At 43.7% G+C, this 22,697-nt stretch overlaps 1 protein-coding gene across 1 annotated transcript in view; it reads right to left on the bottom strand.

Moving 5' to 3' along the window:
* znf407 (zinc finger protein 407) overlaps positions 1–2,566 on the bottom strand; it is a 464,904-nt gene extending 462,338 nt beyond the window's left edge. The window contains exon 1 of the mRNA XM_073050486.1: positions 2,472–2,566. The gene's annotated coding sequence lies outside the window, so the exon portion shown is untranslated. The remainder of the gene's footprint in view (positions 1–2,471) is intronic.
* Positions 2,567–22,697: the final 20,131 nt, after the last annotated feature.

Below are 22,697 nucleotides of genomic sequence, written 5' to 3'. Positions count from 1 at the left end.
ACCAGGGTACAATCGAGGTGCGAGAGCAAGTGGTGACTATAATATCTTTTCATAAAATTAGAAGGCATATCTTAACCATCAGTATTAAAAGATGTTTTATGTATACTTTCAATTCCCAAATCAAAACACTTTGTGAAACCTATTAATAATTCTACATATCTGCTATTTTTAAAAAATATGAAGAATATCAGGTCAAACCTGTGTCAATTTAATTCAAACAATTCCATCCAAGAGAGGATGTCTTTAAAAGTATTACAAATGCTAATAAACAGTTGCATCTAGATACTCCAATATTTATAGGATTAGAGTCACAGCACCTACGGCAGCTGCATTCTCCACTGCTTCAGCAAGTTATGGGTTCAAGTCCTTGAGCACCAACACTGAGGTGACAGCTGCACTGAAGGGGAGCTGCACCATCAGAGGCACAATATATACAGACCAATGCTGATCCTTCACTCACTGCTTGGCCTTGCTGTGCACAGGTAGAGGAAGTGGTGAAGAAAATGTACATCACATTTGCCGTCATCAAATGGGATAATGATTGAACACTAAAGTTGGAATATTGTGCTGACTGCTTTAAGGACATTGGTGAGCCCACACCTGGACCATTTTATGCAGCTCCAGCTGTCATTCAATAGGAAGGGTGTGGTTAGCTGCAGGAAAGATTCACCAGCATGTTGCTGGAAATGGAAGGCCTGAGTTAAAAGAATTCATTTATTTAGTGCTACAGTGCAGAGTAGCACTAAAGGCCTTTTCAGCCCTTCGAACCATACTGCCTCAGCAACCCAACAACTCTGATCAACCCAACCTCATCACGGGACAATCTACAACGACCAATTAACCTACACGTTACATCTTTGGACTGTGGGAGGAAACAGAAGGACCCGGAGAAACCCCACACATTCTATGGGGAGGACGTACACAGCCTCCTTACAGAATGCTGATGGAAATGACTCCAAATTCCAGAACACCCTGAACTGTAAGAGTCATGATAACACTAAGCTACTGTGGTGCCCAGGATAGGTGGGACTGTCTTCCCTAGAGTGCAAGAAGCTAAATAATGACTTTAAAGAGGTTTATAAAATCATGAGGGGCAGATATCAGATATCTCCAGGATATCCGTTTTCCTTGCAGTACAAGAAGCTGAATAATGACTTCGCAGAGTAGGATAGTATCTCAACTAGAGGGTTTAGATTTAAGGTGGGAGTGGAAAAACTGAAAGGGGACCTAATGGGCAAGCGTTCTGCACACCATGTGGCACAAATTGCAAGAGGAAATGGAAAAGCAGATATACAATGTCTGAAAGTCTCTGGACAAATACGTGAATAGAGATGGGGAGATGTGGGGCAAATGAAGGTCTATGTAACAGGAGCCATGGATAAATTGGGTTAAAAGACCTACTTCTGTGCAGTATAACTATGACCCTTCCCGACATGATAACATGGACTATGCTGCCCTGGGGGTATCTGATGGATCGGAAGGGGTGCTGATAGCAGTACCTTATAAATAATAAAACACATAATTTGTTTAGGTTTCTGGAAAAAGATTGATGCAGTTTTTGAATGTGGGAAACACTGATGGCATGGGTTAGAGAGCTACCTTCTGCGCCACAAAATAATAAGAATGTGAAGTTGTTTGAATTAATTCCTCCTTGTGCATCAAAGCAGGGAACTTTTGGCTTAATCTAAGCTAAGTAGCAGGAGTTATTCTGAATCAATATCCTCCATGTCTGTTCCCATTTCCAACCATTCTAATGACAATAGGAAGCCACCAATTCCATCACATCTATATCAACTCAGTGTAATCCCATTTCCCCCACTTTAATCTGCAGCAGCCAGCTCCATCACTGGCAGGACCTTCCCCACTATTGAAGGCACTCTTAAGAGGCAATGCTTTGTGAAGGCAGGATCCATCTCCAAAGAACCTCACCATCCAGTACAGGCTCTCTTCTCGCTACTATTGTAAGAGAGGAGGCGCAGGAGCCTGAAGACCGACAACTCAGTGATTCAGGAACAACTCCTTCCCCTCTGCCACCACTATTATACACTATTTATTAATTTTTGTAGTCTATAGTAAATATGTCGGTACTGGTACCGCCGAAAATAGATCCCATTCTGACTCAGAAGCCGAGTGCAGCACTCACTTCCTGGTACTCTTCACTCTTCCTACTTCTGCCGAGCTAGAGGCGGAGCAGATCAACGTAATTTAAAGTGACAGGCCAAGCGGCCAACCGGAAGGCAGCGCTACCAAGGCGTGGCCCCACCTCCTTCCCACCCCACGATAACGGCCGCTGACTGGCGGTTGAAATGACGGCAACGCAGAGGCCCAAAAAGCCTCGGACGGAGCGATCTCGGCCGTCTGCCCTCCGCAGCAGCTGAGAACAGGTAACGCGGAAGCCGCTGTGCCCGCGCTGCAGCGCAGAAGTTTAGGGGGGCAAAGAAAAATGAAACTGCACCGTTATTTGCACGTACCTGCACGCGAAGAGATTACGTCCGCTCACCGTGTACTTAGTCACAAGTGGCCTGCCGTAGCCCAGAGTTGATGTCACCGAAAACGAGGTTGAGCGTGCGCAGAGCTTAAAAGAGCACGTGATTCACGTCCCCACGTGATCTGGAGCACGTGCTGCCGTTATCTGGGTTTTAAGTTAACAGTTGGAAAAGGCTGATAGGTGATCCTTTGGATCTATTGCACTCTCAGCTGGATGCTTAATAATTCACATTTATGGCCACACCCTGGGGACCTATTGTTCAATAACCCACAGAAAACATGTTATCTCAACGCTTTGACCAGAGGATCCAAAGACCCAGCATAAATTGTCCAGTCAAAATTTAGACATGCCAATGCAGAAGCACGTAAAGCGACTGGGCAGGCCACTTTCAAAGTTCAACGTAGATTTATTATCTAACTGCACATATGTCACCATATACAACCCTGAAATTCATCTCAATCAGAATTATTATCACTGGCGTGTGTCCTGAAATTTGTTAACGTAGCAGCAGCAGTTCAATGCAATACATAATACTGAAGAAGAGGAAAAATAAAAATAACTAAGTAAATCAATTACAGTATATGTATATTGAATAGATTCAAAATCATGCAAAAAACAAATTATTTTAAAAGTGAGGTGGTGTTCACAGGTTCAATGTCCATTTAGGAATCGGATGGCAGAGGGGAAGAAGCTGTTCTGAATCGCTGAGTGTGTGCTTTCAGGCTTCTGTATCCCCTACCTGATGGTAACAGTGAGAAATGGGCATGCCCTGGGTGCTGGAGGTACTTAGTAATGGACACTGCCTTTCTGAGACACCACTCCCTGAAGATGTCCTGGGTACTTTGTAGGTTAGTACCCAAGATGGAGCTGACTAGATTTACAACCTTCTGCAGCTTCTTTCGGTCCTGTGCAGTAGCCCCTCCATGTCAGATATTGATTCAGCCTGTCAGAATGCTTTCCACAGTACATATATAGAAGTTTTGAGTGTATTTGTTGACATGCCAAAACTCTTCAAACTCCTAATGAAGTATAGTCACTGTCTTGCCTTCTTTATAACTACATTGATATGTTGGGACCAGGTTAGGTCCTCAGAGATCTTGACACCCAGGAACTTGAACCTGTTCACTCTCCCCACTTCTGGTCCCCCTATGAAGATTGGTATGTGTTCCTTCATCTTACCCTTTCTGAAGTCCATAATCAACTCTTTCGTCTTACTGACTTTGAGTGCCAGGCTGTTGCTGCGACACCACTCCACTTGTTGGTGTATCTCGCTCCTGTACACCCTCTCATCTCCATCTGAGATTCTACCAACAATGGCTGTATCATCAGCAAATTTGTAGATGGTATTTGAGCTATGCCTAGCCACACAGTCATGGGTATAGAGAAGAGTAGAGCAGTGGGCTAAGCACATACCCTGAGCTGCGGAAATATTGATCGTCAGAGAGGAGGAAATGTTATCACCAATCCGCATAGATTGTGGTCTTCCAGTTAGGAATTCAAGAATCCAATTGCAGAGGGTGGTAGAGAGGCCCAGGTTCTGTAACTTCTCAGTCAGGTTTGTGGGAATGATGGTATTTTATACTGAGCTATAGTCAATGAACAGCATCCTGGCATAGGTGTTTGTGTTGTCCAGGTGGTCTAAAGCCATGTGGAGAGCCATTGAAATGTTAGGCTGTCAACTGCCGTTGACCTATTGTGGCAATAGGCAAATTGCAATGGGTCCAGGTCCTTGCTAAGGCAGGAATTCAGTCTAGTCATGACCACCCTCTCAAAGCATTTCATCACTGTCGATGTGAGTGCTACCGGGCAATAGTCATTAAGGTAGATCACATTATTCTTCTTAGGCACTGGTATAATTGTTGCCTTTTTGAAGCAAGTGGGAACTACCGCCCATAGCAGTGAGAGGTTGAAAATGTCCTTGAATACTGCCACCAGTTGGTTACACAAATCTTCAGAGCCTTACCAGGTACTTCATCAGGACCTTCCACCTTGCGAAGGTTCAGCCTCTTTAAAAACAGCCTAACTTTGGCCTCTGACACAAAGATCACAGGGTCACTGGGTGCAGCAGCGATCTTCACAGCTGTAGTTATATTCTCCCTTTCAAAGCGTGCATAGAAGGTGTTGAGTTCATCCAGTAGTGAAGCATCGCTGCCATTCATGCTATTGGGTTTTGCTTTGTAGGAAATAATGTCTTGCAAACCCTGCCAGAGTTGTCGTACATCTGATGTCGCCTCCAACCTTGTTCAAAAATTGTCTCTTTGCCATTCAAATAGCCATCTGCAAATCATACCTGGTTTTCTGCTACAGACCTAGGTCAGCAGACTTGAATGCCACAGACCTCGTCTTCAGCAGACAATGTACCACCTGGTTCATCCACGGCTTTTGGTTTAGAAATATACAGTACTGAATACTGTATATTTACTGTAATATATTGTATACATTATACAGTGGAATAGCATGGCAGGCATTCTTGATGGTGGTCCAGTGTGTTGTTTCCTCTGGTATTGCAAGTGATCTGCTGATGGTAATTGCTTAATGATTTTTTTAGACTTGTGGGCATACTCAATAAATCTGGAGAATAACTGCCATAACAGAATCAATCAAAGACTGCCCAACTTGGGCATTCAAACTGTTGCAAATACAAAAAGCATGAAATAATAATAATAATAATAATAATAATAAATAAGCAAATAATATTGAGAACATGAGATGAAGAGTACTTGAAAGTGAGTCCATGGTTGTGGGAACATTTCAATGATGGGGCAAGAGAAGTTGAGTGAAGTTATCCCCTTTGGTTCAAGACATGATTGTTGAGTAACAACTCTTCCTGAACCTGGTGGTGCGAGCCCTAAGGCTCCATACCTTCTTCCTGATGGCAGCAGAGAGAAGAGAGCATGTCCTGGATGTTCGGGGTTTCTAATGATGGATACTGCTTTCCTGTGACATTTCATGCAGATGTGCTCAACAGTGGGGAAGGCTTTACCCATGATGGACTGGGCAATATCTAAGTGCTGCTGTACTTTCTTCGTAATTATGTCGGGTAACATAATTGGTAGAAACATACATAATTCACAATCACTGACATGATGACATATAACGGAGTGTTCTTCATCGCGCTTTTTGTGTTCAGTGTTTGGAGTACAATAAATGGGTTGTTATGGCTTTTCTTAAACATAAAATGTCTCATTTTATTTGCAAAGACCTACATTGGTGATGCTGATGCTCTAGGACGATTCTAGAATTATTGAGCATGTCAGCCAATGCAGTCACTTTGAAACCGTCTGAGATTTGGGAGCAAAATGCCATTCCCTGGTTTGTACAAGCTGAGGCCCAATTGACGCTGCGAGAAATCTCTGCTAACAACATCAAATATTTCTATGTGGTTAGCGTCGCTCAGCAGCTCCACGGCTGCAACTGTGGTGAGTCTATTTGAACACCCGCCTCAACACGATAAATACTGATTACAGACTTTTGGGCAATCGGAATCTGGGCGTGCCAAATAGTTCCTCTCCCTGCCCGGCCTTAGCGATGCTAAGCCATTGGAGCTTATGGACCACATGCTGTCTCTCCTGGGAAATCACCATCTTCTTTTATTAAAGAACTTTTCATGCAGCAAATGTACTTCCTAATGCACCCATGAATGACTATATGGAGCTTGACATAATGGCTGATAGCCAGGCAGCAGTGAATGATTCTATTTTCCCTGCCTCAGTAACCCCGATCAACAAGGCCTCCAACATAAGCACATGAAAAAGACTACCCTGGATCTGTGTTTTACCATGCTGTCTTTGGTATGAACACTAGGAGGTGCTGACTGCCTTGCATTGGGACATCTGAGGTCTGTGAACACCAAGGGTTCCAGCTGCCAGGGTCGTCTATTGTTCACTATGTTCACCCTTTCAATGTGACGTTTCCTGTGTGATGGAGGTGCTGAAATGTGTGCCGCCAGCATTGCCTATTGATGAGAAGGCAAAGAGCGATGAAACTTCGCTGGAGGCCACCGATGTCAGCAGGACCCAGACGTACAGGACATCATGGGTGACAGTCTGCTCCAGTGGGCAACATTACACATGGGACTTTGTCCTGGCGAAAGTGGCTAGACCTCTTCTCGGTGCAGTTTTCCCATGAGCACAAGGACTATTAGTTGGCCTTAAGAACTGCTGGCTTGTGGATGCCAAGGACTTAGTGCTGTTGCCTGCTGCCCAAGTGAGTTCCCCACAACAACTCCGTCAAGTGCATGCACCACTGCTGTGAGCTTACTCAACTACTGGGCGAATTCCCAAACCTCAGCAAGCCCATGTTCCGCCCACATTGTGCACCGGTCAAACGGCCCCTGGGCTTCACCCCTACCTGTGGTCCCTATGTCCGATGGTGTTTGGCACCCACGTGGCGATCACTGACACCTTAACAAGGTCAGCACGCCCAATTATTAATCAGTCTCACACATCCAAGACTTTCCCGCATGCTTAGCCGGAGAGTTAATTTTTTCCAAAGTCGATTTAGTTAGGGGCTATTATCAGGTGCCCGCGTGCTCGGAGGACATTCCCAAATTGGCTGTGATAACCCCGTTTGGCCTCCTTGAGTTTCTATGCTTGTTGTTTGGGCTGAAAAATGCAGCACAGACTTTCCAAAGCCTTATGGACTCTGCATTAAAAGACTTACAGTAGATTTTCTTCTTGTTTACCTGGATGACGTACTCATCACCAGTGCATCCAAATCCAAACACGTATCCCATTCCGCACACTTTTCCAGGGCTTGAGCCAACACGGGTTGATCATTAACCCTGCTCAATGTCAGTCTGGGTTGCCAACCATTCACTTTGTCAGCTATCACATTTCTGCAGAAGGGACAAAGCCTTTCCCATCAAAAGTAGCTGCTATTATGGATTTCCCACTGCTCCACACTACTACAGGAGTTTTCAGGGGTGGTGAATTTCTATCACCGCTTCATTCTGTGAGCTGTCGAACTTTTATTCCCCCCAAATAGAGTGCTTAAGGGCAGTACCCCTAATCAAGTGCTTGACTGGTCAGTGGATATGACCAGGGCATTTGATGATACCAAACGAGCTCTTTCTAATGCGACCCTACTACCAGACCCGCTCCCCAACGCATCTAGAGCCATCACTACTGACACATCAGGCAATGCTATGGGTGCTGTGCACAAAGAGTTGGTAGCAGGTGCGGGGTAGTTGCTCGCCTTCTTCAGCTGGCAACTCCACACCCCCTCCTCCCCGAAAGGGAGTACAGCACGTCTAACTGTGAGCTTCTTGGTTTCTATCTGGCTGTTTGCCATTTTTGTCATCTTCTAGAGGGTCGCCATTTCACAGCGTTTATTGACCACAAAACCCTCGTGCACGCGATGGCCAAAATATCAGAGCCTTGGTCTGTACAGCAGCAATGCCAACTGGCCTACATGTTCAACTTCACAACTGATATACAACATATCAAGGGGAAAGATAATGCCATGTCTGATCGTCTCTGATGGCTAGCCGTTGAGGCCATACACATAGAGGTTGGCTATGTCGTCATGGTAGCCAACCATGCTACTGACGCAGAGGTCCAGGATTACAGAATGGCAGACACGGCCCTGCAGTTGGCTGACATTAAGTTTGGGGAAACTGGGGTTTCTCTCCTGTGTGATGTCTCAACCGGTCTCCCTCGCCCTCTAGCGCCCACAAACTGGAAGCAGACTGTTCTTAACTCTGTATATGGCCTTTCACATGCGGGCCGGAAGGCCTCACGTAAACTGATCACACTAGAGTCTGTGTGCCAGGGCTTAGAAAGAATGTGCGAGATTAGACTGCAGCCTGTGTGGAGTGCCAGCGGGCAAGAATTAACCATCATGTCCTGATGTCATTGGCACCTTTTGAGGTCCCTGAACTACGGTTTGACCATGTCAATGTGGACCTCATTGCTCTTCGTCCCCCACCAACAACACTCTCACACATTTCACACATCTCCTTAACATGTTGGACCATAGCACCAGACGTCGTCCTTCTAGCATCGACGATGGGCCACAGATGCTGGCTTGGGTTGCCTGGATTGGCACCTCATCTGATATTTTCTTTGACTGCAGTCCCCAATTCATATCAGACCTCTGGGTTGTGATGGCCCAAAACCTCAGTATTAGGCCGCATCACACCACAGCATATCACCCACAGTCCAATGGCCTGTGTGAGCAGTTTCACCGCTCCTTAAAGGCTGCTCTGAGGGGTTCCCAAACGAATGGGTGTTGGCACGATCATCTCCTGGGGGTCGTGCTGGGGCTCATGATGTTCCTCCATGTTTTGATGGTCAAAGCACGCATAGAGGGCACTGAGCTCATCTGGAAGTGAAGCCCTGTTGTCACCTATATCACTTGATTTAACTTTATAAGAGGTGATAATATTCAAGCATTGCCACAAATGTCGAGCATCCTTTATTGATTCAAGTTTAGTCCGGAATTGTCAGTTTGCCCATGAAATGGCTTTCCAGAGATCGTACCTGGTCTTGGTTATCTCTGACCTGGCTCTCAGCAGACTGCTGATCTCATGGTTCAATCAGAGCTTCTGATTGAGGAAGACGGAATAATTTTGTGGGGACACACTAGCCTACAACTGTCAAAATAAACTTCTTTGGGTCTTTCAGAGCCCAGTGAAGTCACAGTTTAGTTAGTGGTTTGTGTGATGACCTGTGATAATTGCCTCCTCTCTGCTATATTGCCTACATAGCACCTAGCTGGCAACCCTAGCCAATGTCTCAACCCCAGCACATCAGGAAAACAATCCACTTCTCTTCCCAAAATCATTTCCATTTTCTCTTTTCAAATAGTTACCCAGATACCTTTCCAATAAATTGCAGATGACACTAATAATCATAATTGATTTATCATTGTTACATGTACAGTGAATGGCTTTGTTTGCATGCCATCCAGACAGATCAGTCCTTACATGTGCACATCAATACAAAAGGAAAAAATATAACAGAATGCAGAGTATCGTTCACAGTTAACAAGAAAAAGCAAGAGACATGATGAGGTAGGTTGAGAGATCAAGAGTTCATCTTCATTGTGTAAGAGGCCTTTTCAGTAGTCATTGGAATGGAAACTGTCTTTGATACTGGTGATACACATTCTTGAGCTTTTGTATCTCCTGCCCAATGGGAATGAGGAGAGAAGGCAAATGTTCTGGGTGTGATGGGGTACTTGATTATGTCTGCTTTCCTGGGGCAGCAAAAAGTGCAGTGGGAGGCAATGGAGGGGAAACTAGCTATCGTGAGACCATGAGACACAGGAGCAGGATTAGGCCATTCTTCCCAACGAGTCTGCTCCACCATTCCATCATGGCTGATTTATTATCCCTTTCAACCCCAATGTCCTGCCTCCTCCCTGTAACCTTTGACACCATAACTAATCAAGAACCCATCGACCTCCACTTCAAATATGCCCAATAACCTGGCCTCCATAGCTGCCTGCAGGAATGATTTGAATCTAGTTCATGGCTCATTTTGTCACTGTTAACCAAATCATGAATATCGCTCTCATTGTGACTAGTACAGCCACATATCTTGTCCTCTTTCCCCTCCCCTCCGCCTTCTTATTCTACCATCTCCCCCCTTCCTTTCCAGCCAGGTGAAGGGTCTTGGCCCAAAACAACAGCCATTAATTGATTTCCATAGATAGACTGGGCTATATTCACAACTCTGCAATATCTTGCGGTCTGGGGGTGAATAGTTGCCACTTCATCTGTAAAAGTTGGGGAAGATTATGCTGAAGCCCCTGTGCACATTAAATCATTCTTTATTTTGTTTTCCTCACATCATCTCCGTTATTTTTGACTGTCACCTTACGTCTCCACTCCCTGGTAACTTTCCCTTCTGGTTGTTCTGGTGGTTTGAACAATTGCAAAGACATATTTGATTGGGTTACTGGAAAATGAAGGGGAATCGATTTGATTTGATTGTTTTTGGAGTCAGCATAGATGCTTGAGGTTGAAAGGCCTCTTTCTATGCCACAAGGAAACGAGAATGAATGTGAAGTTGATTGAATTATTTCCCCTCACGTATCAAACAGTGAATTCTTGTCTGAGTGTACCCTGAGCAGCAAGTGTTTCAGTGGATCAACACCCCCCATTTCTATCCATATTTCCATATGAACATATTTCCATATGTTCTAATGATATATGAGACCATTGAGCCCATCAAAATTTATGCCAGCTCACAGAATAACCCCACTTCCCCACTAGTTTTCCCAGTAAGCTCACTACTCACTACATCCATTCATAGAGTACTACAGTGCAGAATCAGGCCTTTTGGTTTGAAGGTATTTGACGCCTGCAGCTTCCCATCTGTTCATGCCTACCCCATGGTAAAAACAGGCATTGCCCGTTTGTAACACTTTGCATCCGAGCAGCTTCAGACAGTAAAGAGAAACAAGGTGCCCGATAACATGGTAGCCATCAATAGCTAAACAAGGCAGAGGCATTCTTTGGCCAAAGATCTTGTTGATGCCAATAGTACCTTACTCTTTCAACAGCCAGTAAAAATGCTTTTCTTACGTGGTGACTGATAATGAGTCCTTGCAGTGCCATTTTATGTTCATTCTCCGTCATCAGTAACTCTTGCTTCGTTAGAACGTTTGCACACTGTGAAAATGACATTGCTTGTCATGCCGGTGGCCCGTGTTTCTTTAACTCAGCATTTAGTGGTTCTGATACCCTGACTTCTGGCATTTGCTTCACTCATTTGTCTCGGCTCTCCACAGTAGCTGAGCAGGTAGCACGACGCTATTGCAGCTTGGAGCGTCAGAGTTAGGAGTTCAGTTCCAGCGCCGTCTATAAGGAGTTTGTATGTTCTCTGCATGTGTTTCATCTGGGTGCTCCAGTTTCCTCCCACAGTCCAAAGATATTCCGGTTAGTGGGATAATTGGTCTTTGCTAATTGTCCTGTGGTTAGGCTAGAGTTAAACAGATGGACTGCTGAGCTGTGTGGCTTGTTGGGCAGGAAGGGGCTGTTCCACACTAAAATATAAACGTGAATCCAGAATGCAAATCAGATGTACATCTGGTGGTCTGGAGTGTGGCCAAGTCCAGGGTCTGACAGCTGGAAGCTGGCATCGGGACCCAGAACACCAGGAGACAGGATTATGGGTATGTTGTGGATCGAGCCAGAGTCTAAAGTGCTGAATATTTCCCTCTTCATTTAGGTTCACTGGGCTCCCTGGAAAATGTTATTAATGCTACAGTGGAGTATGTAAAGTGTTAGGCCATGAATTGAAATGATGTCCAATAGTCTGGAATATCTGCTCATATGACACCAAAGCCATCAAGGTTCTGGATTATTAGAGATCTACTACTTCATATCAAGAGTTCTTTTGTAATTAAGAAGTGTACATCATAAGCAATGATGGCATTTATTGTCATTCCCGACTCCTAATGGCTGCAGGAAATCTGGAGTAACACACAAGTCAGATCACGTCAGGACAGCAGATTTGCCTCCTGAAAGGCCACTAGTGAATGATTGTCTGCCCTGATAACTCCACCATTCTGTGGTCACTCCAATAAATCCCAGCTTTTCATTCCTGATTTATTCCACATTTAAATTCTCCACCTGCCTTTCAAGGGATTTTGAGTTATGACTCTACTCTGTCAGTCCACATTTCTGAAATTATACCTCAGTAACACAACCTCTAAAATCCCAGATCAATGTACCTGAGCAGACTTGATGGCATAATAATAATCTTAACATAATAAAAGTCAGGTAAGAAACCACAAGTTTGATTTCTTTTGGCAACTAAGGTATTGAAAATTAAGAAAACACTGTGATTTGAGACGCCATTTACTCTTTCATAATATAGATATGGTGATTGATCACCTGGATAATGTAAGTGGGTTTACATTTTCAACAAAATAGCAGGCATTCTTTAACTTAATGCTTTGTCGATGTCAATAATATTCAAAGGAATATCTTATTCTGTGAGAAGCCCATAAAAATGCTCTCCTGACATCATGACAGATTCCTATATTTTTGGTGCTGTTTTGTCAGATCTGCCAAGAGGAACAGTAATTTTTCTTTTGTTAGAATCTCTGTTCACTGAAAATTCTATTGCTTTACCTCCATTGTGGAAGTAGATCTTTGTTCAACTCAGATATTGGATTCAATATTTCCAGGATAGACTGCTGTGTGTGCTTTCAGGACTTAAAAGACCATGAGGCAGAGGAGTAGAATTAGCCTTTCAGCCCATTAAGTCTGCTCCATCATTTAATAATGGCTGACCTTTTTTCCAAACCAATTCTCCCACTTCATTCACGAGATGGCGCCAGCGACCAACGTGACCAATGGCAGCCTCTGCGGACAGCTCATAAAACTACATCTACTACTTCTTCTAAATGTGCTTCTCTTCCTGAACTGCGGTTGATTGCAGCCTGTAATTTACATTTTTATTATGTATATTCAGGCCAACTGAGCAACCTGGCACTTTTGTTATCTCCTGGGGAACTTGGTGAGGTTGAGAATGGAGCGTGCGGCTATTATCTCCTTAAGGCAGAACACGAACCCTTGGTTGGCTCCATTGCTCCTCGCTGATTAAGCCGTTGAGCAAGACTGAAATCAATGAGGATGAGAGGGGAGGACGAGCGGGTGCTCAGTGTAGGCTGCCTGCTCTTGACAGGTTACCCTCTCGCTGCTGCCGGAGGAAAGTGCAGGTTTGATCAGCTTGTTGCAGGTCATGGCCACGGGACGTTTTTGGGGGGACTCTGCAGTTTGATGTTTAATGTCCTCAGCTCTGAACACACTGCGCAGTTATGTTCTTATGTATTTGTGACTCAGTGATTGTGACTCCTGGACCGTTTCTGGGATTCTGTGGTTTGTCGTTTAATATTTTGTGTTATTTGCTCACTTTCTGCTGTTTGCGTGATTTGTTTCCTTTTATTGTGCTTTGGGTGTTTGATGTTCCCTTTAAAGGGGGTCCATGGTGTTTCTTTGTTTTATAGCTGCCCGCAGAGGACAAACCTCTGGGTGTATATGTACTTTGAAACTTTGGACTTCTCCCCATAACCCTTAAACCCTTTATAAATAAATAAAGAAACTATCAATTTCTGCCTTAAAAGCACCCAATGACTTGGCCTCCACAGCCTTATGTGGTAAAGAATTCCACATATTCATCAGCCTCCAGCTGAAGAAATTGCTGATCATCTCAATTTTAAAGGGAAGCTCTGTCCTCAGATTTTAGACTCTCCCACTAATGGTAGCATCTAAGCCTTTCTGTATTCAGGAGGTTTCAATGAGAACACCACCCACAACCAAACCCCCTCCCCCCCCCCCCCCCCCACCCTGCTGTACTCCATCAAGTCCAGGCTCAGAGACATCAAACACTCCTCATATGTTAAACCTTTCAATCTTGGTATCATTCTTGTGAACCCCCTCTGGATCTCTCCATGGCCAAATACGGTCCGACCAATACATTCATATAAAGCCTCAGTAGTACATCCTTGCTTTTATATTCTAGTCCTCCCATAATGAATTAGTAATCTTTCTTATTCTTTTTATAAAAAATTGTCCACTCTCTTCTCTTATCAGATTCCTTCTTCTTTTCCACCTATCACCTGCCACCTTCTCACCCTCCCCACACAGTTGACTTCAGCTATCACCTGCCAGCTGGTAACCTTCTCTTCACCCCCTCCTCCCCACCCCACTTTCTCATTCTGGCTTCTTCCTCTTTCCTTTCCAGTCCTGATAAAAGGTTGCAGCCCAGAATGTCAATTATTTATTCCATAGATGCTGTGTTCTGCCAACATTTTGTGTGAGTTATGTAGAATTTATGTTTTGTGTTTTTCTCGTGAATGCTGGCTATATGACGCTCTGTGTGTGTGATGTTGCTGCAAGCAAGTTTTGCAATGCACCTGTGCATAATTACAATTTTGAACACTTAAACATTAAAGGTATTGATATTAAAATGTACAACAGATTAACCTGTGAATTTTTTAAATTAAAATTGTAAATATATAGCAATAACTACTATTATATTCAGAAAGTTATCCTAAGAAAGTTCCAATTTGGTTCTGGTAGCAGGATTATTGTGTGAATTTAAATCGCCACATAATGCATTTGGCTATTTGATTAGTATACTACAAAGTAGGCAGTTGTTGAAGCTGTGAAATCTCAGCTATACATGCCGCAAGTAACTCTGTTCCATTGATATAGTTGTGTCTTAAAAATGAGAATGCAATATTTCATTACAAACAATATAATTTTGTGCAGTAATTAAGAAAGTGTTCAAGATCATACCAAGTGTGATTCACCCGCCCCTCTCTGCTTGCTGATCTATAAGAGCTGCCAAGGTCCTGAACTTAAAAAATCTCATCCCAGTTTTCAAATTCTTTCCTATCCTCATCATGCCCCAAATCTCTAACCGCCTGCAGCCTTTCAAACTTCTCAGGACAAATGGTTCAATAATAACATTTACTGATGATAACAAACTTTTACCGCTGTACTATTGAGAGCATACTCACCAACTGCATCTCAGTGTGGTATGGCAATTGTCCCGTATCAGACCGCAAAACACTCCAGCAGGTGGTGAAAACTGCCCAGTGGATTATCGGCACCCAATTGCCCACCATTGAGAACATCTACCATAAACGCTGCCTGGGCAGGGTGAAAAGCATTATCAAGGATGCATCTCACCCTAACCATGGACTTTTTACTCTCCTCCCATCTGGTAGGCAGTACAGGAGCCTCCGCTCCCACACCAGCAAGCACAGGAAGAGCTTCTTCCCTGAGGTTGTGACCCTGCTGAACCTCACATCACAGTGCTAAGCAGTATTGCACCCATTTTGTACTGTCTCAGTACTTTTATATTTGTGTGCTGTAGCACTTACTTTTTATTCACAGTTATTTTGTAAATAACACTATTCCTTGCATTTCTGGTTAGATGCTAACTGCATTTCATTTGGCTTTGTATCTGTACTCCGCATAATGACAACAAAGTTGAATCTAATCTAATCTTATCTAAATATCAAGGGAAAGTAAAACTAACCTTGAGAAAGATTGCAATTTGATGCGAGATGCTCTCAGGAAACTTCAAGAAGTGGGGTTTGAGTGATAAATGGGCTTTAACACAATTAGTTCCATGGTAGTATGATTCAAAGGTAGGCAAGTTATGTTCAAGTTGTATATCATTAATTAGTGGAAAACTGCTCTGATCCCTAATCTGCAAGCGAGGCAGTGAAGCATTGGTTGGGCTTCCAAAAAGGGTCATGCAACTGAGAGATTACATCTGTCAGGTTGGGTCTTCTTTATCCCAAGTAGACCATCAGAATCTTTTCCCAGGGTAAAAATGTTGACTACGAGAGGGTACGATGAGAGGCGAAAAGTATAAAGGAGATGTTCAGGGCAAGTTTTCCTTTAGACAGAGTGTGGTAGTCACCTGGAACCAGCTTCTAAGGAATATGGGGGAAGCAGTGGTGTTTAAGTGGCTGTTAAACAGATTAATATGCAGGAAAAGGAAGGATATAGATCATATACAGGCAGAAAAGGCCTAGTTTAATTTGAAATTTTGCACTGATGGGCCAGTTCCTGTGCTGTGCTGTTCTGTTCTATGCTCTACATTCTATATTCAAGAAAAGAGACTTCACGAAAGGGAAGGAGAGCATCGGAGGGAGGTGATGGGCAGGTAAGGAGAAAAGGTGAGAGAGGGAAACAGGAATGGGGAATGGTGAAGTGGGGGGACAATTACCGGAAACCCAAGAAATCAATGTTGATGCCATCAGGTTGGAGACAATTTTCTGATGGTACGGAGTGGCCTCAGCAAAGTAGAGGTCCGTCTACAATAAACAGAAAATGTACAAACTCCCCACAAACAGATTTGGAGGTTAGGATTGAACCTGGATTTCTGCTCTACCAGATGCATCACTGGGCCACCCTATCCTTTGCTTTGCCTTGGTGTGAAAACATCTCCCGATCTCTGCTGGCAATGTTCTTGGTGTCTAAGATTGCACAGCCCTCTAAAGTTGAGATCTCCACAGATTTATCGCCCTCTGCTCTTCTCGATTCTCGTCCTGGAACCATTCACAGAAGATGGCCATCTCTTTGAAGAATCAGAATCAGGTTTAATATCAGTGGCATATGTCATGAAATATTTTGTTATGTGGCAGCAGCACATGGCAAACCAGAATAATAAAAAAAACTATTAAAAGTGTTAAATTCAATATGTGCAAAAAAAAGAGAAAAAAGTAGTGAGGTAGAGTTCATGGGTTCAATGTCCATACAGAAATCTGATGGCAGAGGAGAAGGAGCTGTTCCTGAATTGTTGAGTGTGTATCTTCAGCCTCCTTTACCACCTCCCTGCTGGTAGCAATAAGAACAGGGCATGGCCTGGGTGATGGGGGGTCCTTAATAATGGATGCCGCCTTTTTGAGGCATCGCCACTCCTTGAAGCTGTCCTGGATGCTTGGGGGTGGTTGTGGCTAGTGCTCATGATGAGATGACTAAGGTGACAATGTTCTGCAGCTTATTTTGATCTTCTGCAGTGGCCCCCACCCCACCCCCAAAACCAGACAGTGATGCAGATAGCTAGAATGCTCTCCACGGAATTTGTGAGTGTATTTTGCAAGCAGAAATCCAATCCAATATCACTTTCTCAAAATCTCGGCCAGTTATCTTATTCTCAAGTATTAATTTATTCCCCTTTTGAAAGTCACAATCTATTCTGCATTCACTTCATATTCAAGTACGTTCTAGAATGCAACAAATTTGCTACAGAGATAGGTTGGAATCTGAAAGTTCCCAGAACAATGGTGTGTTGAGTATGAGCAAAAGTAAAGAGGAACAGGAAGTGAAGCTGAGCTGAGGCAGAAGTAATGGGAAGAGATGTGGATCACCAACACATTTTAGATGACCAAATGGAGTCAGACAGCACAGAAACCAGCCCACTGAGTCCAGACTGACCATCAAGCACCCAATTGTACTTATACTAATCTCATTTTATTCTCCCCACAATCCTATCAACTTCCCCCAGTTTCTACCACTCACCCACACACTGGGGAAATTTATTGTTCAATTAACCTCTGAACCTGCACGCCTTTGGGATGTGGGAGAAAACCAGATCACTGCGGAGAAAAGAACCCCACACATTCACAGGGTGAAAGCTCCACACGGACAGTGTCAGAGGGTGGGATTGAACCCAGGTTGCTGGAGCTATGAGGGAGCAATTCTACCAGCTGTAGCATTGCGTCATCCCTGCTGACCTGTTCTGTTGCAGCGTGGGTCTTGAAGCGAATACTTCCATCCTGAGATTGTGTGGCATCATCAGCTCTACCATTTGGTAGCACTGTCACATCTTCCTGCATTGCTTGTTGGAATGCACTGTTGATCGGAATTTTTCCTCCCGTCAGATCAGCTCAGCTTCCACTCCAAATACTTTGCTTCAGCAAATGGGAAAACGTTCAACGTGAGCAAGTCAAATTCTTCTGGTCGTCGTCCTGAAATGAACTTCCTTCCCTCACTATTACAGATGAATGCAATAGAAAGACCTGGTCCTTCTAAACACACTAAATACTTACTCCCCACTGATGAACCACCGAAAGATCCTTAAACTCATGCGACTGGCCAAGTGGGGTTTAGTAATCACCGTGCGTGTGTTCAGACCCCTTCTCTGTGCCATCAGGTGAACATTATACACCATGATTTCACAGCTTCTTCTGGGAAGTGGAGAAATATCAATAGTTGGTGTGTGGCTGGAATAGAGTCAGGAACATGGGCAGGACTGTGGCTGGTGCCACGGTCCAGAGCAGCAGGTAGCTGTCAAATCCAGGTTTATTGTCATATGCACAAGTTGCTCTCTGAATGGAAGTGTTGGCCACTATATGTCAAAGTCAAGGTCGAGTTTATATAGCAGGCGCATAGCGTCACATAAGCAGCATTCACAAGAAAAACAGAATGTTGGCAGAAATGAAGCAAATTTTATGAGAAAGAGCCAAACCAGAATGAAATAAAAGTGACCAAAGTGGTGTGCGTTGCTAAAGTCCAGTGATTAGGATTGAACCAGTGGCTTCAAGAACAGGAGGAAAGTAACTGCTCTTAACCTATGGATGTGAGACTTCAGGCTTCTGCACCTCCAAGCCGAATGTCATTGCCAGCAGGCAGAAACATATCCTTCTTTGTTTTCTGCAAGCAGTCTGAGTTCCTATTTCTCAGGAATAGGGAATTAGTGTACGTTTCAGTGAGACACCTGCTAGTTATAGAAATATACTGATCGCACACCACAGAGATTCCACTGATGGTGTCAACCATGGTTCCATGCACATCAGAACGCTCTTGGTTTAAGCCCTGCTCCAGAGATTTGAGCATGGAATCGTAGGCTGCAGCTGCAAAGCAGAGTGAAATACTGTGGGGAATGCTGACTTTCAGGCAAGTTTTTGCACAATCTGCCTTTCCTGTAGATATGCATATTCATGGAGTGGAACAGCGACTGTCAATGTTTATCTGTCACATCCAGAATGCAGTTAATTCACACTTAGAATATTCCATCTCCAACTACGCAACATTCACTCAGCTCTGCACTGGGAGTGCCAGCCCCATTAATGTGCTCAGCAATTTTGATTCAGTGGCTTTGCAAGTGCTCTTAACAATGTTGCTTTAGAGATAAATTTTAGCTCCAAATCAATAGGAGGACTTGTATGACATGAACTGCTGGAAGAAGTGATTGGGGCAGGTACACTGACAACAGAAACACAAGAAAGTCTGCAGATATGGGAAATCCAAAGCAACACACACAGAACACTGGAGGAACTCAACAGATCGGGCAGCATCTGTGGAAAAGAGTAAACAGTCAATGTTTCAGGCCGAAACCCTTCGTCAGGACCTCTCATGAGTCCCGATGAAAGATATTGGCTGGAAATGTCTGCTGTGCTCTTTTCCATAAATGCTGCTGAGCCTACTGAGATCCTCCAGCATTTTGTGTGTGTTGTTTGGATTTCCATCCTTTGTAGATTTTCTCCCGCTTGTGATTGGTTTCATGCACCAGTGTTTCCAGATGTCATTGCATTAAAAAGAGCATGGTGTTCAGGGTAAGGGTAACATATTGGCAAGGATAAAGGTTTAGATAACTAACTGAAAACAGATTTAGGATACAGCTCATACTTAGACTGAAATCCCAACACTGACCCTGATTGCCAATCCATCTTGATGTCTTGGATGAAGGGGTGGACTAAACTACAGCCAGTTTTCATGATGATACCAAAAAGTGAATTAGCAAGATGTGAAGAGCCTGTGAGGGATACAGATAGGTTAAGTGAGTGGGCAAGAGATTGGCAGATGGAATATAGTATGAGAAAATATGAGGTTATGTATGGAAGAAAGAATGAAATAAAAGTAATTATTTAAATGGGGTGAAACAACAAAATGTTGCAGTGGGAAGAGATATGGAAGCCCTGGTCCATTATAAACAAAAGAGTTAGCACTAAGCAGAGCAAATAATCAGGAATTGAAAGGGACATAAACGTAGGGAAGTTTAGACATGGGCAACTTTACAGGTTGCAATAAGACTTGGGGTGTTGCATAGAGTTTGGTCTCCATATTTAAGAAAGGATGTGCTTGCATTGAAGACAGAAAGTTCACTGGGTTAGTTCCTGAAATGAAAAAGTTAACTTAAGAAGTTGAAGAGACTGAAGAGGGTGCATGTTTAGGAGGAAGCTGGGACAAGCACTTAACTATGACTAATTTTGAGGAGGCGTGTTAAATGGCATAAACATCAATTTCTTGAACTTCCAGTAATGCCTCCCCTCTCTTTCACCATTCCCCATTCCTGTTTCCCTCTCCCACCTTATTTCCTTACCTGCCCATCACCTCCCTCTGGTGCTCCTCCCCCTTACCTTTCTTTCATGGTCTTCTACCCTCTCCCATTCTCCAGCCCTTCATCTCTTTCACCTAACAACTTTCCAGCTCTTTACTTCATCCCCTCCTCCACCTTTTCACTCTCACTTCTCCCCTTCCCTTCCAGTCCTGATGAAGAGCCTCAGCCCAAAACGTCGACTGTTCACTCTTTTCCATAGGTGCTGCCTGGCCTGCTGAGTTCCTCCAGCATTTTGTGTGTTTTACTCCTGATTTCCAGCATCTGCAGATCTTCTCATGTTCAGACTATGAAGTGCTGGTCACCCAGTTTGTGCTTAGCCTCACGCTGGTAGTAGAAGAAGCTGAGGACAGACAAGTCTTTGGGAATGGAGGGGCAAGTTGAAATGGACTGCAGCTGGGAGCTTAAGATGACCACCACGGAGGGAATGCAGGCACTTGTCAAAGTAATCAACTAGTCTGTGTTCAGTCTTGCCACTGCAGAGGAGATCTAACGTCTAACTGTGCAGCCAAGCCTCGGAAAATTCAGGACTGAAGACATTTCATGAAATTACTTACACTTTTGTTACAAATGAGAGAAAATCTGCAGATGCTAGAATTTCAAGCAACACACACAAAGTGCAGGAGGAGCTCAGCAGGCCAGGCAGCATCTTTTGAAAAGAGTACAGTCGATGTTTCAGGCCAAGACCCTTCCAGAGTTTTGGAGCAGGTCAGAATTGGAACAGAGGGAGACTGTCAAAGATATTTGAAAACAATTTAAAATTGAGCTATTCCTGAAATATATGGGCTCATGCAAGTCTGACCTTCCCTTAAAGCTGCTCAAAAAGATCACTGGGTAAAAATAAGATAGAACTTAGTATAGTGCACTACAGGAACAGGCCCTTCAGCCCATGATGTTGTGTCCTACTAATGAAACTGGTAATTAAATGCCTAATAAACTAATTCCTTCTGCTCTCACATGATCCTTATTCCTCCATTCTCTGCACACTCGTGTGCCTAGCCAAGAGCCTATTGAACACCTCTATCATATCAGCCTCCCCCACCACCCCTGGCAGTACATTCCAAGTACCCACCACACACTGAGAAAAAACAATTTGCCCCACACACCTCCCTTGAACTTAACTCTTCCACCTTAAATCAGACCCTTTAATATTGGACATTGAGACCCTGGGAAATAAATATACCAGCTGTCTACTCAATCTATGATTCTCGCCATCTTATAAACCTCGACCAGGGCTCCCCCTCAACCTCCACCACTCCAGAGAAAACAACCCTAGTTTGTCTAACCTCTCCTTATAGCACAGGCAGCATCCTGGCAAACCTCTTCTGCGCCCTCTCTAAAGCCTCCTCATTTGTCCTATAGTGGTGTGACTGGAATTTCTACAGATGTACTATGGAGAATATTCTAACTGACTGCATCTCTGGGTGTCCCCTGCATAGGATTATAAGGAGCTGCAGACAGTTGTAAACTCAGTCAGCTCCATCATGGGCACTGGCCTCCCCAGCAACCAGGACATCTTCAAGGAGTGATGCCTCAAAAAGGCAGCATCCATCATTAAGGACCCCCATCACCCAGGACGTGCCCTCTTCTCATTGCTACCGGTTAGGGAGGAGGTACAGGAGCCTGAAGGCACACACCAACAACTCAAGAATAGCTACTTCCCTTCTGCCATCAGATTTGTGAATAGACATTGAACCTATAAACACTGCCTCACTACTTTTTGTTTGCACTACTTATTTAACTTTTATATATTTACTGTATAATTTTTTATAACTATAGACTGTATAGTTTTTATTATGTATTGTAATGTACTGCTGCCACATAACAAGTTTCATGACATATGCCAGTGATATTAAACACGATTCTGATTGAATGTAGTATTACAGGTGCAGCTAAATCAGTTTTATAAAGCTGCAACATAGCTTTCTGACGTACTCGATGCAATGCTCCTCAGACAGGATGAAGAGATCAATACTCCCAAATGCCATTCGGCTTTACAATTCAACCGCCAGGAGTAAGATATGTTAAAGTGCCGGGGTTAGGACTCAATGTATTCAAGTAAACTACTTAAGAACTTTTTAAAAGCTGTTATTAATGCTTTTTGAGAGGATGATTTTAGATGCATATCATATTTTTACTGAGTTAAGTATTGTATGTAATTAGTTTTGCTACAATAAGTGTATGGGACATTGGAAAAAATGTTGAATTTCCCCATGGGGATGAATAAAGTATCTATCTATCTATCTATCTATCTATCTACCATCGTTACCCCCCAGCAATCCTGGAGCTACTTTCAGTGAGCTACAGACATGGACACCAATATCCATTCTACATCAACACTTAAGGGTCTTGCATTAACAGTGCTCTTCCTTTTTTTTATTTGATCTTCC

Source organism: Hemitrygon akajei, chromosome 1, assembly GCF_048418815.1.
Source record: "Hemitrygon akajei chromosome 1, sHemAka1.3, whole genome shotgun sequence".
Lineage (NCBI taxonomy): Eukaryota > Metazoa > Chordata > Chondrichthyes > Myliobatiformes > Dasyatidae > Hemitrygon > Hemitrygon akajei.
The sequence above is the reverse complement of the archived record's forward strand: the minus strand, read 5'-3'. Positions and strand labels throughout refer to the sequence as shown.